The sequence below is a fragment of the Patella vulgata genome, chromosome 5 (assembly GCF_932274485.2).
Source record: "Patella vulgata chromosome 5, xgPatVulg1.2, whole genome shotgun sequence".
Classification (NCBI taxonomy): Eukaryota; Metazoa; Mollusca; class Gastropoda; family Patellidae; genus Patella; species Patella vulgata.
In genome coordinates, this window is record NC_065883.2 from 53,511,386 (window position 1) to 53,525,770 (window position 14,385).

General features: G+C 36.4%; 1 protein-coding gene across 1 annotated transcript in view; it reads left to right on the forward strand.

Annotated features, from left to right (window-relative positions):
* Positions 1-717: 717 nt before the first annotated feature.
* Positions 718-14,385, forward strand: part of LOC126821814 (uncharacterized) — a 28,084-nt gene continuing 14,416 nt past the window's right edge. The window contains exon 1 of the mRNA XM_050550314.2: positions 718-840. The gene's annotated coding sequence lies outside the window, so the exon portion shown is untranslated. The remainder of the gene's footprint in view (positions 841-14,385) is intronic.

Consider the following 14,385-nt stretch of genomic DNA (forward strand, 5'->3'; position numbering starts at 1 on the left):
CAAAATTTCCCCCTGCTCAGTGTATGGCCTATGCCCGTCTCCATTACCCGGTTGGCGTAGAGAAGTAGGGCGTTAAACCCAATTTCATTCATTGCGCGTAAGGGTCTTGCACGGGACGGAAATCGGAGAATCCATAAACAACCCGGCTTTGGGTTAACTCTTTGCACGTAAAAGCTTGAGATCGGATCCACACCACTTGACTCAGTAAGTTCAGCTATCTGCGTCAGATCACCCAACCACCCAATCCCCCTGGCTGTGGTAAGTAAGTTAGCTAGATCATGGCTTTTAGAAGAATCGAACCTAGGACACCTTCTTTATCGTAGGCTATTTATTCGACGAGGTAGTGTAGACCGCCACCCATCTCCAGACCTATTCTTCTTGTAGCTTGGGCAAACCCCGGAGCTCGATCTCGATCACCAGTCTGCGTTTATTGTCATATGGCCTTCTGTCACTGGAGTTTTAAATGTCCGCCTTTCCTCCTGTGTAGGCCTATTAGTACTACAAGAAAATCAATCCAATCCCAAGTAGGTCACCACCATGCGAAGCTACCCTGTTTATTCTTAGTCTGAGAAACCACTACACTCATACGCAAATTGAGCTAGCTAGAGCGAGAGAGCTTAATGCTACGAGGATCACATGACATGAATCAACTTGAGGCAGCAAAAATAGATCGAGCGAATCTCGGCCGACCTATCCCGCGAATGTGTATAGGGAGACTATTGCATGGTAGACAGCAGACGATAACTGGCTCGCTTCATCCATACAAACAGCGGACCATTGTGTTGAGCTGGACGAAGAACGTGCGATCGAGAGAAAAGTTTATCTGCTGACCAATTTAAGGTTCGTTAAAACATTTTAGATAAATACAGTAGATAGTTTGTTGCTAAATGTTGTAAAGCACCTTGTTATAGTTAGTTAGGCTGAGATTATATCTCCACATTGATTGTGGGAGCTTTTGTACAAGGTATGGGAAGAATCAACAGTGTAGTCCACAGCGACTGGCAATGGCGGCTCGTGTCTCGCTCGCCTATTTTGTTCATCATTTGCCAGAGCGTATTTCGAATTGACATGTACATGTTTGTACCGGTACCCGGTATCGCGTTTGAGGATATATTATATGTCCATACAGTTATAGTCGAAATTATCCTTTTACTAACACAAATATAATAATATGTCATTTTGATTTGGATATTGTCTGTCATGAAGGCCCAGTTGTTATTGTTTTATGGCTATTGATGATCATAACTCTTTCAATGGAATGGTATCCTACCAGTAAATGTACTTAGTTATTGTCCCAATATCTTAAGAAAAGCAGACGCTTGACCAAATGAAAAGGATGAAGTAGCAAAGGCAAAAATACCTGATGATGAGAAGTAAATAAAAAAGTGGTCAAAGTTTTACAGTTTTGTTTTAAAATTTTATTTTTGACATCAATGCCTGGCATTACTGGATTTTGGCCTAAAGCCTGAAAAAAGGACATTGACTTGTATGGCATATTATTAGTGACATATTATTCATGAGTTAATGAAAAAAAAAAGAATTACATTCATCTAGATTATACAGAGGTATGTTGTGTTCTTCATCATTTTTTGACATGCATGTATGTAACACAAGAAGTCAGCTATCATTGTTATGAGAAGGGTTAAAGTCACTGATAGTCGTTTATATCTTTCGAACTATATCAACCTTTTCAGAGCTTAATCCACTAAAATGTCTAATTATTCAGGGCTTAATACACACTAAAATATATTCCAATTGATTATTGAAAATATCAGTGGAAGATAATCTCCCGGGTTGGATTCAGTTGTATTACAAAAAGGCCATCAAAAGAATAATAGGTGATGCTGGCTTGTTTTGATCATATTCTGTGGTATTTTATCTGCAAGGAAAGCTGAATGTTGACAATTTTGTAACTACAGAAACTTTTAAGATTTGTCAGGACAGCAAATTCCAAAATCTCTATCTTTTATGTACATATCTATATTGGTAGGGCATACATAGATTTTATCCATGCCAGTAATGATTTTATTTAGTCTCCAGAAAGTCATTTAATTTTTATATGCCCACGTGGAAATGTAGTCATATATTGCCGTCGTCCCCGTCCATCTGTCTGTCATCCAGAATTTCTTGTGTACACTACAGGCTACATTGTACATTTATCATCTGATTGTTTTGAAATTGATATAGGCCTACATTTGCGAAATGAAGAAACTTATTTAATTTCCGCTAATTTCTTCTGGAGTTATGGCCCTTGTTTCACTTCATTACACCTTGTGCTTTTAACAACAAAAGTTATCATCCGATCTGTGTGAAATTTTTTAAGCCTGTTGAAATTTCAGCAATTTCTGTAAATTACTTCCATAGGGGAACGAGCCAGGAGGGCAGCTGCCTAACTTTCGGGCAATCTGATTTTCGGGCAGACAGATAAAAGTGAAAACAAAAATTATTATTTCATCTAGTTGGCAAATTAAAGTGCCTGAAATCTAATAAAACACTAACTTTACTTTTCCTTTACTTAAATACAATACCACAAATTTGTACTGAATTGACTATGGATTTAAACATTTTGTCTGGAGCCACTCTACTTTGTGTGACATTTTTCGGGTATTGATTATTATTTATAAATGCAGCTGCAACAGCCTGTTTGGATGGTTGGATTTCAGGTCATCATAGAGTGGGATTTCGGTTAAAAAACATTTGGAAAACTTTGGAGTTGCCTAACTTGTGGGCTATAATAGCAGAAAAGCGCATTTGCGGGGGTTAAATTTTCAAAATTTTATCCGGGAGGGCGAGGCCCCCATACCCCGTTGGTTGTTTGGGATTCAGGTCAGCCACCTAAGGTAGGCTATATTGGACCACATTGGAGTTGCTGTATTCACAGGCTGGAATAGCAGGAAAATATGTTTGCAGCAGTTAAATTTTCAATATTTTCTCCTGTGGTCTGTAAATGATTCTTTAGTAGATTGGAATTACAGTCAGCCACTTGAATTAGGCAAATATTAGATCACTTTGAAGTTGCTGTATTCACAGATGGAATAAAAGGAAAACGCATTTTTGTCCGTCAAATTTTCTTGGAGGTATCCCTCCACAGCAAGCTCCGCTGCGCCCCCCTCCTGTAATCCGAATTTTTTCGGGCATTTCGAGTTCTACCCGCCCAACAGTGATCGAGCCGGTACGCCTATGTGCAAAGGCTAATTTTTTTGAAAGCTTTTTTCAAAATCTGGGGTAACCACTTTACCTATACTTAAAATACGATCAAATTACAAAGTGTATTTGTTTTTAAAAAATTTCTGTATTTGTTGTTGATAATGTTCTTTCACAGTCAGCAGTTGTCACATGAATTGTTTAAGTGCAAATCACTTCAATATCCAAGGATGTAATATCATCAGATAGATGAGAGCTTATGTCAATACCATCTCTGTAGTCTTGAAGCATTTTGATGGTGGCATGCTAAAATAATCCGACATTCTTCTATTATTATTGGACATTGAAGAAGGCTGTTTCATAATGAACAATAATGAGCTTGCCGTGGAGGAACACCTCCAAGAAAATTTGACGAACACAGATGCGTTTTCCTTTTATTCCATCTGTGAATACTGCAACTTCAAAGTGATATGATTTGATAATAACTGATTTGGTGTGTAAAATAGCTATGTTTAACCTCAGCTTCCACCAAAGTGATATTGCAGACAAAACTGACTTTTGACAACCCTAAGAATATATGCGCATTTTATTAACGGTACCGACAACTGCAGTATGAAAAAGATCAAACAGAAGGCATAATCCAATAATCTCAAACAAATCGAACAAGTATTGTTCTTAGAGTCCGCCAATTTGATTATATATTCTTAAAAAAAAGTGGTGGATATTGAAATGCAAATACCTATGCAGGTTGTGATATGATAAATAGTCATGGACACTTGACACGCTTTAAGAGTATGTTCACAGATGAAGAACTTATCACCCCAACAGAACCACTGAGCTGCATGTGCGACACGCAATAGCACCATACACGTGGGAGGGGTTCATTGTCAAATTTGACACTTCCAGGAAGGGTTGATGAAAACATCCGCGTGCTGGCTTATCCTATCCATGTTTGCTTTCCTATCGGTTCTTGCATAAGATTTACTGTTTAGCGTATCTTTGCTTTAGTGTGTTACGTTTAATTTGCAATGAGACGCCTTCAACATGATGAACGTCTACGTGCTATTGGCATGCTTCAAATGGGTTCTACACAGCAAGCAGTAGCCAACATGCTTAATGTGTCACAGTCTGTGAACAGCAGGGTGAACAGCAGACTGTGGAACCTTTACCAACAAACACACAATGCTGATGATAGACCTCATTCAGGTCGTCCTAGAGCCACTACACATGCCGAGGATCGATACATTCGTACACAGGTCCTGCAAAATCGAGGACTAGTGGCCAATCAGCTTTCTGTAAAGTTATACCAAGTACAGGAATTCGAGTTACACCCCAAACGATTAGAAATCCGCTACATGCAGCCCATTTGAATGCGGGACGATCGTGTGTTGTTTCTCCATTAACTTGCCAGTACATGGCAAACAGGCGTCAATGGTGTAGGCAGCATAGAAATTGAGGTAATCGTTGATGGGCGCGTGTAATGTTCCCAGATGAGTCCAGATTTACTCTGGATTTCACCGAGGCGTGCTTGCGTTTGGAGGGGTGTAAATGAGCGTCATGCTAACGTTAACGTCAGACAGCATGACTGGCAGAACGGACTTGCATATTGTTCAAGGAATTGTCACTGGTGTGTACTACCTTGACCACATCCTTGCACCGATAGTTCTGCCTTTTGCTTAACATGCAGGTCGACTTTTCATCTTTCAAGATGATAATGCTCGTGCCCACCACACTCGTGTCGTGAATGACTACCTCCAGCGTCACCATATTGTCCATATGCCTTGGCCAGCCATGAGTCCTGACATTTCCCATATAGAGCATGTCGAGGACATGAGCGGAAGACGTGTTCGTTGACGTCTTTGTCAGATTGGGTCAGATTGCCCCAAATCGTGATTGGACAGTTGATTAGGAGCTTGCCACGACGAATTGTTGAATGTCTGACAATTGGTGGAGCAATTACTCATATTAAGATAAAAATCAAGAACGTTCATTTTCACTTTTGACAGTGTATCTCTTTGCGAGTGAAATGGGGGCCGTCAGATAAGCCGCCCATATGAACTGTTTATGTTCATGTGTAGGCAATTGGCCTGTTATTAACATTGTTTCTGAATATCCCCTACTTTTTTTGAAGAGTATTATAGAAATCATCAATATCAAAACAAGCCACTGATTCGTATTTTAAGACAAATAATTAAATGTTTTGTCTCTTAATTAGTTTATTACTACTCATACTGTAAATACTTATCAACACTAATCCAAGATTGATTGATAGACAAAAGGTAGCCCAATTACTGATACCTAAGGGCAATAGACTGTAACAGATGCACAGCGTGGAAATCAAAGCTTTGTGGCAAGAAAAAAGAATCGCCATACAGGGAAAAGTTATTGCCAAAACTTTCGTTAGATTGAATATTTGATTCCAATTGGAGGAAATGGCAATCGACAGTGTGAGCGTTGCCTCGCATCCTATCTTTTAAGGTGGGCCTAAGGCCTTTTTCGAAGAAAGCAGGGGACTATTAAAATGGGTTCGTCTGTCTGTCTGTCCGTCACACAATAACTTTCCTTCAAATTGAGCTAGAATGTTCAAACTTGGTGTAGGTGTTTATTAGGTCAATGCCTTTGATGGAGTTCGCAGATGAACATTTTCTGCTTTAAATAGGCTAAGCAAAGATATTTAATTTGATTGGTTGATGCTTTGGGACACGATAACTTTTATTCTAATTAAGTGAGAGTGGTGAAATTGGTTTATTCCCAAGAAGGCGCAGTTATTGACCGTAACGGATTAAAGGAGGTCGTTTTCGACGCCTGCGTGGAATCTAGCTCCTAAGGATTAAAATGGATTAAAAATGTAACAATGGAGTTATAGATACACTTATCTAATCCCTAATATGACTAATTAACTAACATGTTTGGCATAGGACTTTCGGAAATAAAAACAAATTAATTTAATTTTGCCAAATAAGAAACCCTGTCTAAATACTCAACTAAAGTTAATTCCTCTTCTTCGTGTCTTCTTTTTAATTCCTGGAGCTGGCTTTGGGCATATTTATGTCCCTTCCTTGGTGGTTCCTGTCCCACGGCATACTGTGCAATAATTTCATAAATATTTTGCTCTTGTTGTAAAAATGCGATCATTTCAAAAACATTCGGATGAGCTTTAACAACTAGCTTCTTGATCATTGAATGCCATCCTTCCAGAGTGAACACTACTTGGATGAATTGATGATATTCATCATTAGTTGCCAATTGGTGAATAAAATTCAGATTGAACATAAATTCATCAAATCTTTAACACCGTTAATTGGGTCCTAATAAGAACATGCCTCTCTTCAAACGAAAGCCGACAAATCGATATCTGCGCCTTCGTGGGAAGGATTAATTTTGGTCACTCTCTGTAACTGCCCCTTCGTGGGAATACACGATGAAATTTGGTGTATAGTTTCATTACATCAATGCCTTGACTAAGTTTGATTATGAGCATTTTCTGCTCAGGGTAAGCAGAGCTATAAGCAATTTGATTGGTCGAGACTTGGGAATACAATAACTCTCCTTTGAATTGAGGTAGTTATGTTCAAACTTGGTGTAGGCATTGATTGAGTGAATGCCTTGATGGAGTTCAAAGATGAGCATTTTCTGCTTAAGGTAAGCAGAGATAAGCAATTTGATTGGTTGATGCTTTGGGACATGATAACTTTGTTCTAATTAACTTGATGTGTAGTTTCATCACATCAATACCTTGACTAAGTTTGATAATATGCATTTTCAGCTTTGGGTAAGCAGAGTGATAAGCCATTTGATTGGTCGAGACTTTGGAGCTCAACAACTTTGATTGTAATTGATTGATAATGGTGAAACTTTGTGTATAGTTTTATTACATCAATACCTTCACAAGGTGGGATGCTGAGCATTTTCTGCTTAGGCAAAGTAGAGAATTCAATCTGATTGGTCGAGACTTTGGAACACAATAACTCTCCTAATTAGGTAGAATAATGAAAATTGGTGTAGATGTCTATTACGTGAATGCCTTGAAATAGTTCGTTCATGCACATTTTCCACTAAGTCTAAGCAGAGATAAGCAATTTGATTGGTTGAGACTTTGGAACATGATAGCTTTGATTCTAATTGGGTGGGAGCGATGACACTTGGGTATAGATTCATTATATTAACACATTGACCAATTTCAATGATGAGAATTTTCTGCTTAGGCTAAGTAGCGATAAGCAATTTGATTGGTCAAGACTATGGAACATAACAATTCTGTTAATTGAGGTATAGATGTTCATTAGGCGAATGTCTTGACTGAGTTCAATGATTAATATTTCCCATTAAAGCTAAGCAGAAATAAGCAATTTCTTTGGTCAATGCTTTTAGATTACTTTGATTCTAACTGATGGAGAGTGATGAAACAGTGTATAATTTCACTCACTACCAGGTACTTCAAAACCTGATAGTGAACATTTTATGCTTAGAATAAGCATAGATAATCAGTTTCATTACTCGATACTTTTGAAAATGATAAATGTGCAATTAATTAATATGTGTCATCTGTTTTTGGGGGGGATTTTGGCGTGGGACATCGGCCTCACTGTTGGCTTGTCAAATTTGACATTAAAGGGAGAATTTCACATTTTAAGTTATATTTTTAAAATGTATTAAAATAAAGCCTTAAATTAGATGGTATCTATAAACAGTCCTACCTTGTTAAAGAATAATCCTATAATTCACTATTGCCAGTTGAGAAATTGGCAAAAAATCATTTTCAACTTCAAATTCAAACTTTGAAGAAAGCTTTTCCATGGGGGGGAATAGAAAAACAAGGGAGGTAATTGTGTTATTTCCGGTGTGAATGAATTTATAAGTGTCATTATCATTTTCAACATCAAATTTAAACTTTGAAGATAGCTATTCCATGGGGCGAATAGAAAAACAAGGGAGGTAATTGTGTTATTATTTCCGGTGTGAATGAATTTATAAGTGTGATAATGATACCTATGATCGTATAATAGTGAGTTGACAACCCATTGAAAGACATAGAAATAATTATGTTTTGACTTTCTTAGAAAATATGAAATTCTCGCTATGATGCAACTGTTCACAATAAATGTATTTTACTGTGTCCTGTTGGTCACGGCAAGTACTTGAATTAAACACCTTACGGCTCTAAAACACTGATAGTCTTGGACAACTAGAACCTTTTAAATGTATGGAAGGTCTGGGCCAGTTTCCGAAAATTGACTGGATAATCAACCACATAAAAAAAACAACCTCCGGTTACACTTGGGCAATGGAACTTTTTAGCTAAAGTCAAGAAAGAGTTGCTCCCCTTCTCGAAATAATCACATTATTCATGCATTATTATGATAATTCTTAATTAATTTCATGGGCATTGACATCTTGTTTTAAGGCTATTTACCTCCCTTATTACGCTCTGAAAAAAAGTAGATTTTGTACATAACATGAAAAACTGGATAATCGACCTCGCCAATGACCTAGTTATTCTCAAATGTCGACAACCTATCCAGACCAATCTGCTTAAAGTGAGTGCGTACAAACAAAAATACATGTATATTCTGGTTCTAAGACAATTATCACGAAAATTCTGATGTTGGAGGGAGGATTTTATACGCCTATATTTTGATGTCGCCCCTGTCCGTCCGTCCACAATTTGTTTGTGGACACTCTACAGGTCACAATTTTTATTCGATTTTGACGAAACTCAAAATATAGGTCTATCTCCTTTTGATATAGACATGTATCGGACCATAACTTCATGGATTATGGCCCCTGATTGTACGAAAAATTCACGTTTTTATCTTATGGACGTTCTAGAGGTCACAATTTTGATCTGGTTTTGATGAAACTTGAAATGTATTTATATATCACTGTTACATCCTAATGTCAGTTGAGTTCAAATTTTGTGAAAATCGGACCAAAACTGCCGACAAAATGGCCACCCCTCGCACACAAATAGTGTAAACATATGGTATATCAAGGTTGGTATATGGTATATAACTATTTTGATCTGATTTTGGTGAAACTTGAAATACATGTTTATAACCCAAAGATATTGGTTCCTATCGATATTCGCGCATTAACGGATTGTAACTTCCTGAATTATGGCCCTTGATTGTATGAAAAATCAAATTTTCAGTTTGTGGTCGCTCTAGATGTAACAATTTTTATCTGATTTATAAAACTGTTTGAATATATCACCTTTACACACTAATGATGGCTGAGTTAGAATTTTGTTAATGGGACCAAAACTGCCAGACATAATGGCCACCCCTCATACACAAATAGTGTAAATATATGGTATATAAGGTTGTCGACCCTCTAAAAGTCAAAATTTTGATAAACTTGAAATACATCTAGTTGTAACCCAAACATCCTCGGTATCCACGGTGTACTCATTCTGTTCTACTCCACTATACCCTGGGTTTATCCATAGGGTTTACATGATTTCAAATAATGGTTACCTGGCCTCGATTGTAACTAAAGTCAACGAAACCAATCAAAAAACAGTTTAGAAACCTGTCGTTTCGCCTTCGTTTTTATAAGGGTAGATAACCATATTCATGTCCATTTACTGAATGATTTATGTAAATAATGAATATATTTCTAATTCATTTATGTATTATCAAACTCTGTAGTATGTTTCGCTGATTTCAAATATGTATAACATCTATAAGTTTGACTTTTGTTATTATTATTACTATTCGTTCTTTGTCTGAAATGTTTCATTCTGTTATGTTTATAATTATTGAACTTTTACTTGGCAATTTGATTCACAAGGGGGGAGGGGGGTAGGATGGCCTAGTGGTCTAGAGTGTTGAGCTTCGACATCTAGATGGCCGGTCACCTCTCTGGCTTGCGGTTGTGGTTTCAATTCCTGGTGTGAGCATATGTGGCTTGGAGATAGGGCGCCTTCTCAACCTCGTGGGTTTACCCCTACACGTGCGCTAAGATAATAAAAATGAAAATAAGACAACTTGTCTGCAATATCACCTTCGAAGGACGCAGATGTTAAACACTAAGAAAAACAGCATTCACAATAACTTTCTCTACGATATCATGTGGACGTAAAACTCTGGGAACGATCGATTCTCAATAAAACTCTAGATCCTACATATACATATGCGGATCCTTTTGAAAACTCGTAATGACAAATGCAAATTGATACTCAACTGTATAAAATTGATATGCATTATTAGAATTCGTAAAATGGAGAGGGCTATAGAATTTCAACAATTTCCATGAATTACTTCTAAAGTTAATGGCGCTTGTTTCACTTGTAGATCCTTGTGAAAACTCTAGCATTATTTAAATGAATAAAATGTTGAATTTCTGTTCTTATTTCTCGAGTTATGACCCTTGTTTTACTTTGTTTGTAGAACCTTAGAAAGCTCAATAAACAAAAGTTATCATTTGAATTGTATGAAATTTATATGCATTGTGTAAATTAATTCAATTAAAAAGCCTATCTAATTTGAATTTGAAACCTTCAGACAAATTTAAAAGATTATTTTGTCATACTTGGGTGTTTATTGGTATCTTGTGACATTTATAAGGTTGGTCTGCTAAGGGCAAAACTTGTTGAGTAAGTGTCTTGTGTTGTTCATCAAAAAGAGTAAGCTTAATCTTGGCTGGCTAAATGGTCAAACACTGGCTTTAGAGGCTTTAGATCATAATTGAAATGAAATGGGTATTAATGGCCTATTGTTCTGCTCCGACAGTGCTAATAAAGTCTTCTATGAGGGATATTTTGTCCGGACTACTCTTATATTGAATAACAACTTCCAAAGGATCTTTTACATACACAGGACCTCGTTTTTTCGTCCTAGTCTCTTGCCAGGACCTCCATCCCAATGCTGGAATCTAACACAGAACGTCCAAGTTAGTGAGCTGTCTTACTCACAGAGCCATCTTGGCTTCACTTTAGATCATAAGGTCGGTCATTGAGTCAATTGACATGGTTCAGTTCCCAGCTTGAAGGTGACAAGCAGTAGGGTCGATCGTCTAAACTTGTGAGTTCCTCCCATTGCAGGAGAATTATTAAAATAAAATTGCACCATATTAATCCCTGAATGACCTAGTTTGTGTCAAGTAGATGTTCAACTGCATCTCTCTTTTGCTCTCTCTTTATTTTTAGAAATCTTTATAATGGAAAATGTACCACTTCTCATTTGGGAAGTACATGTAGCCTACTGATAGCTTACAATTTAGATTTGTATTTCAAGAACTTGCTTGGTGACCAGTGCTTCAATATTACCTTCTACCAGATATGGTTATGGGTTCTGAAATCAATCCAATTATTTATAAGTAGTATGTGTTGTGCATGAAACAAGATATGCTAACGTTTATTTTTAGAATGAATGCCAGATATGCCCCATTTTACCTGGCTGCTAACTTTTGCAACCTTCATATAGCAAATAATTATGTTAGACAATACATTCAAGGGATATAACTCTATTTTATGAAATGGGTAATTCTATTGTGCAGTGTGTACTGTGTAAAATGAGAGAAACCCAAAATGCCATTGGTTATTTTTCGCCATTGCATTGTTTAACAACCACATTGAAGTAAGGTCATACGTTGTTGTCACAACTGTCCGTGGTCCACAATTGTTTATGGATGCTATCGAGGTTAAAAGTTAATATCCGATTGTCTTTAAAATTATACACATTGTTTAAGGTCATGAGATGAAGAAGCTAAATTTATCATTGTATAACATTTTTTGGCAAAAGCTAGAAGCCAATCAAATTTTAATGATTTATCTTAATTACGCAATGGGTTGTTACTTAAACATGCATTATGCAAGAGCAAAATCTGCTTATTACAAGTCTTTCTTTACGCCTGAAATGTTATCTAAATTATCAATTAGACATTAATTAACTTATCCAGACCATAATAAACTCTCGATGTCAAGGCTAGCCTTCGATGTTTGCTGGATTAGATTCTTATATGCCGCTAACAGCTATTGATAATTAAATCAATAAAATGTTATCTCGGTTATTTCTCTCAATGGATCTTCTTCGGGTTTTCATTTTTGGATTCTTTGGACGAATCCCATATGGGCTCTGACTGAAGGTTTTTTGAAATTCGGAAGTTCGCTCGATTAATATTGGCATTAAAGCTTTGTCAAAGTTTTCTTCATCATTTTTTCGACATTCAAGATGGTGTATCTCCGTCACTATTTGATGTATAAGTTGAAACTTGGTAGGAATAAGGAACACATTGATGCTTTCAAAATGGCATATTAAAAAATTTTGTGACGGCTAAGGCCTTCCTATTTTTCCTGAACGTGGATATAGTTATCTCCATTTTAAAAATAGACAAAAAATGACATATGGTGGTGGTAGCCCCAGATATTATCTTCCATTTTGAAAAACTTTGTTCAATAACATTTTCAACCACTTGGCCAACATATTGGATTTTACAAAAAAAACATTCAAATCGATATTCAGCCACCATTTTAATTCTGATTTTCGAAAGCTTTTTTTTTGTATTGAACCTACTACTCCAAATGGCAACAATTCTTAAGGAGTCGATTTTTGAATTTCAATTTGTTTACTTCCGGTTCCACTTTGAATTGTGTTCGACTTTTCACCTTCTAGATGGTGACCTAACCATTCCAAGATCCTTGACGATTGTGTGTATGATGACCCTGATGTCTACAGAAAAAGGTTCGATCATGAAATATACCTTGCGGTTTTATTTAGAGTTCAAAATGTCTGTTTTTTCCACTTTAATATGTATTGAATGTTACTATACTCAATAATTCATGGTGTAACTTGATTGTTGACGTGACAAGGTGTGATGTGACGCGTCCTGTCATACCGAAACATTTCAGTACCCCTTAGGAGTTCTAGTTTATGATTATTATCATGAAAGTATTAAGTTATTGCCCAAAATCCCTTTGAAAATTTTTGAAGAAGCTGTGGAGGATTAAATTATCATCTGTTAGATCTTGTCGCTGCTCCAAGAATTGAACCTTGTGAATGCTCACACAACAACAGTTATCATCCAAGCTATATGAAAGTTATATGGATTATTTAAATTAGTTAAACGAAGAAGCGTATTGAACTTCAGCAATTTCCATTGATCACTTCTAGAGTTATGGTAAAGGCTTGAATGACAAAAATTATCATCCTATCTGTATGAAATTTATGTATTGCTGTCGCCCCTGTCCATACGTCCATCATCCACAATTTCTTGTGAACACACTACAGACTACATTTATCATCTGATTGTTTTGAAATTGATATATGTTATTAGTGAGATGAAGAATCCTGTTTAATTTCAATAATTTTCCTTTCTTTCTTCTGGAGTTATGGCCCTTGTTTCACGACAAAAGTTATCATTCAATCTGTATGGGATTTATAGGCATCATTTAAATTAGTGACACGAAGAAGCCTATTGAATTTCAGCAATTTCTGTTAATTACTCCTAGAGTTATGGCCCTTGTTTCACTTTGTTGAACCTTGTGACCGCTCCAACGAGAAAAGTTATCATCCCCTCTGTATGGAATTTATATGCTTCATTTAAATTAGTGAAATGAAAAAGTCTATTGAATTTCAGCAATTTCCTTTAATTACGTCTAGAGTTATGGGCAGTTACGGCCCTTGTTTCACTTTGTTGAACCTGGTGAATGCTCCAACAACAAAAGTTATCATCTGATCTGTATGGAATTTATATACATCATTTAAATTAGTGAAACGAAGAAGCCTATTGAATTTCAGCAATTTCCGTTAATTAAGTCTAGAGTTATGGCCCTTGTTTCACTTCATTAAACCTTGTGAACGCTCCAACAACAAAAGTTATTATCCGATCTGTATGAAATTGATATGCATCATTAAGATTAGTAAAACAAAGAATCTCATTAAATTTCAGCAATTTCATTTTTAATTTCTTCTGAAGTTATGGTCCTTGTTTCACTTTGTTGCACCTTGTAAATGCTCTAACGACAATAGTTACAATCCGATCTGTATGAAATTTACACAGATCATTTGAATTAGTGTCACAAAGACTCCACAGCAATTTCCAATAATAACGACTAGAGTTATAGCCCTTGTTTAACTTTGCTGAACCTTGTGAACATTTAAATTAGTGAAATGAAGAATCCTATTGAATTTCAGCATTTTCAAATAATTACTTGTAAAGTTATGGCCCTTGTTGAACCTTGTGTATGCTCAAATGATGAAAGTTATCATCCGATCTGTATGAAATTTATATGCATTATTT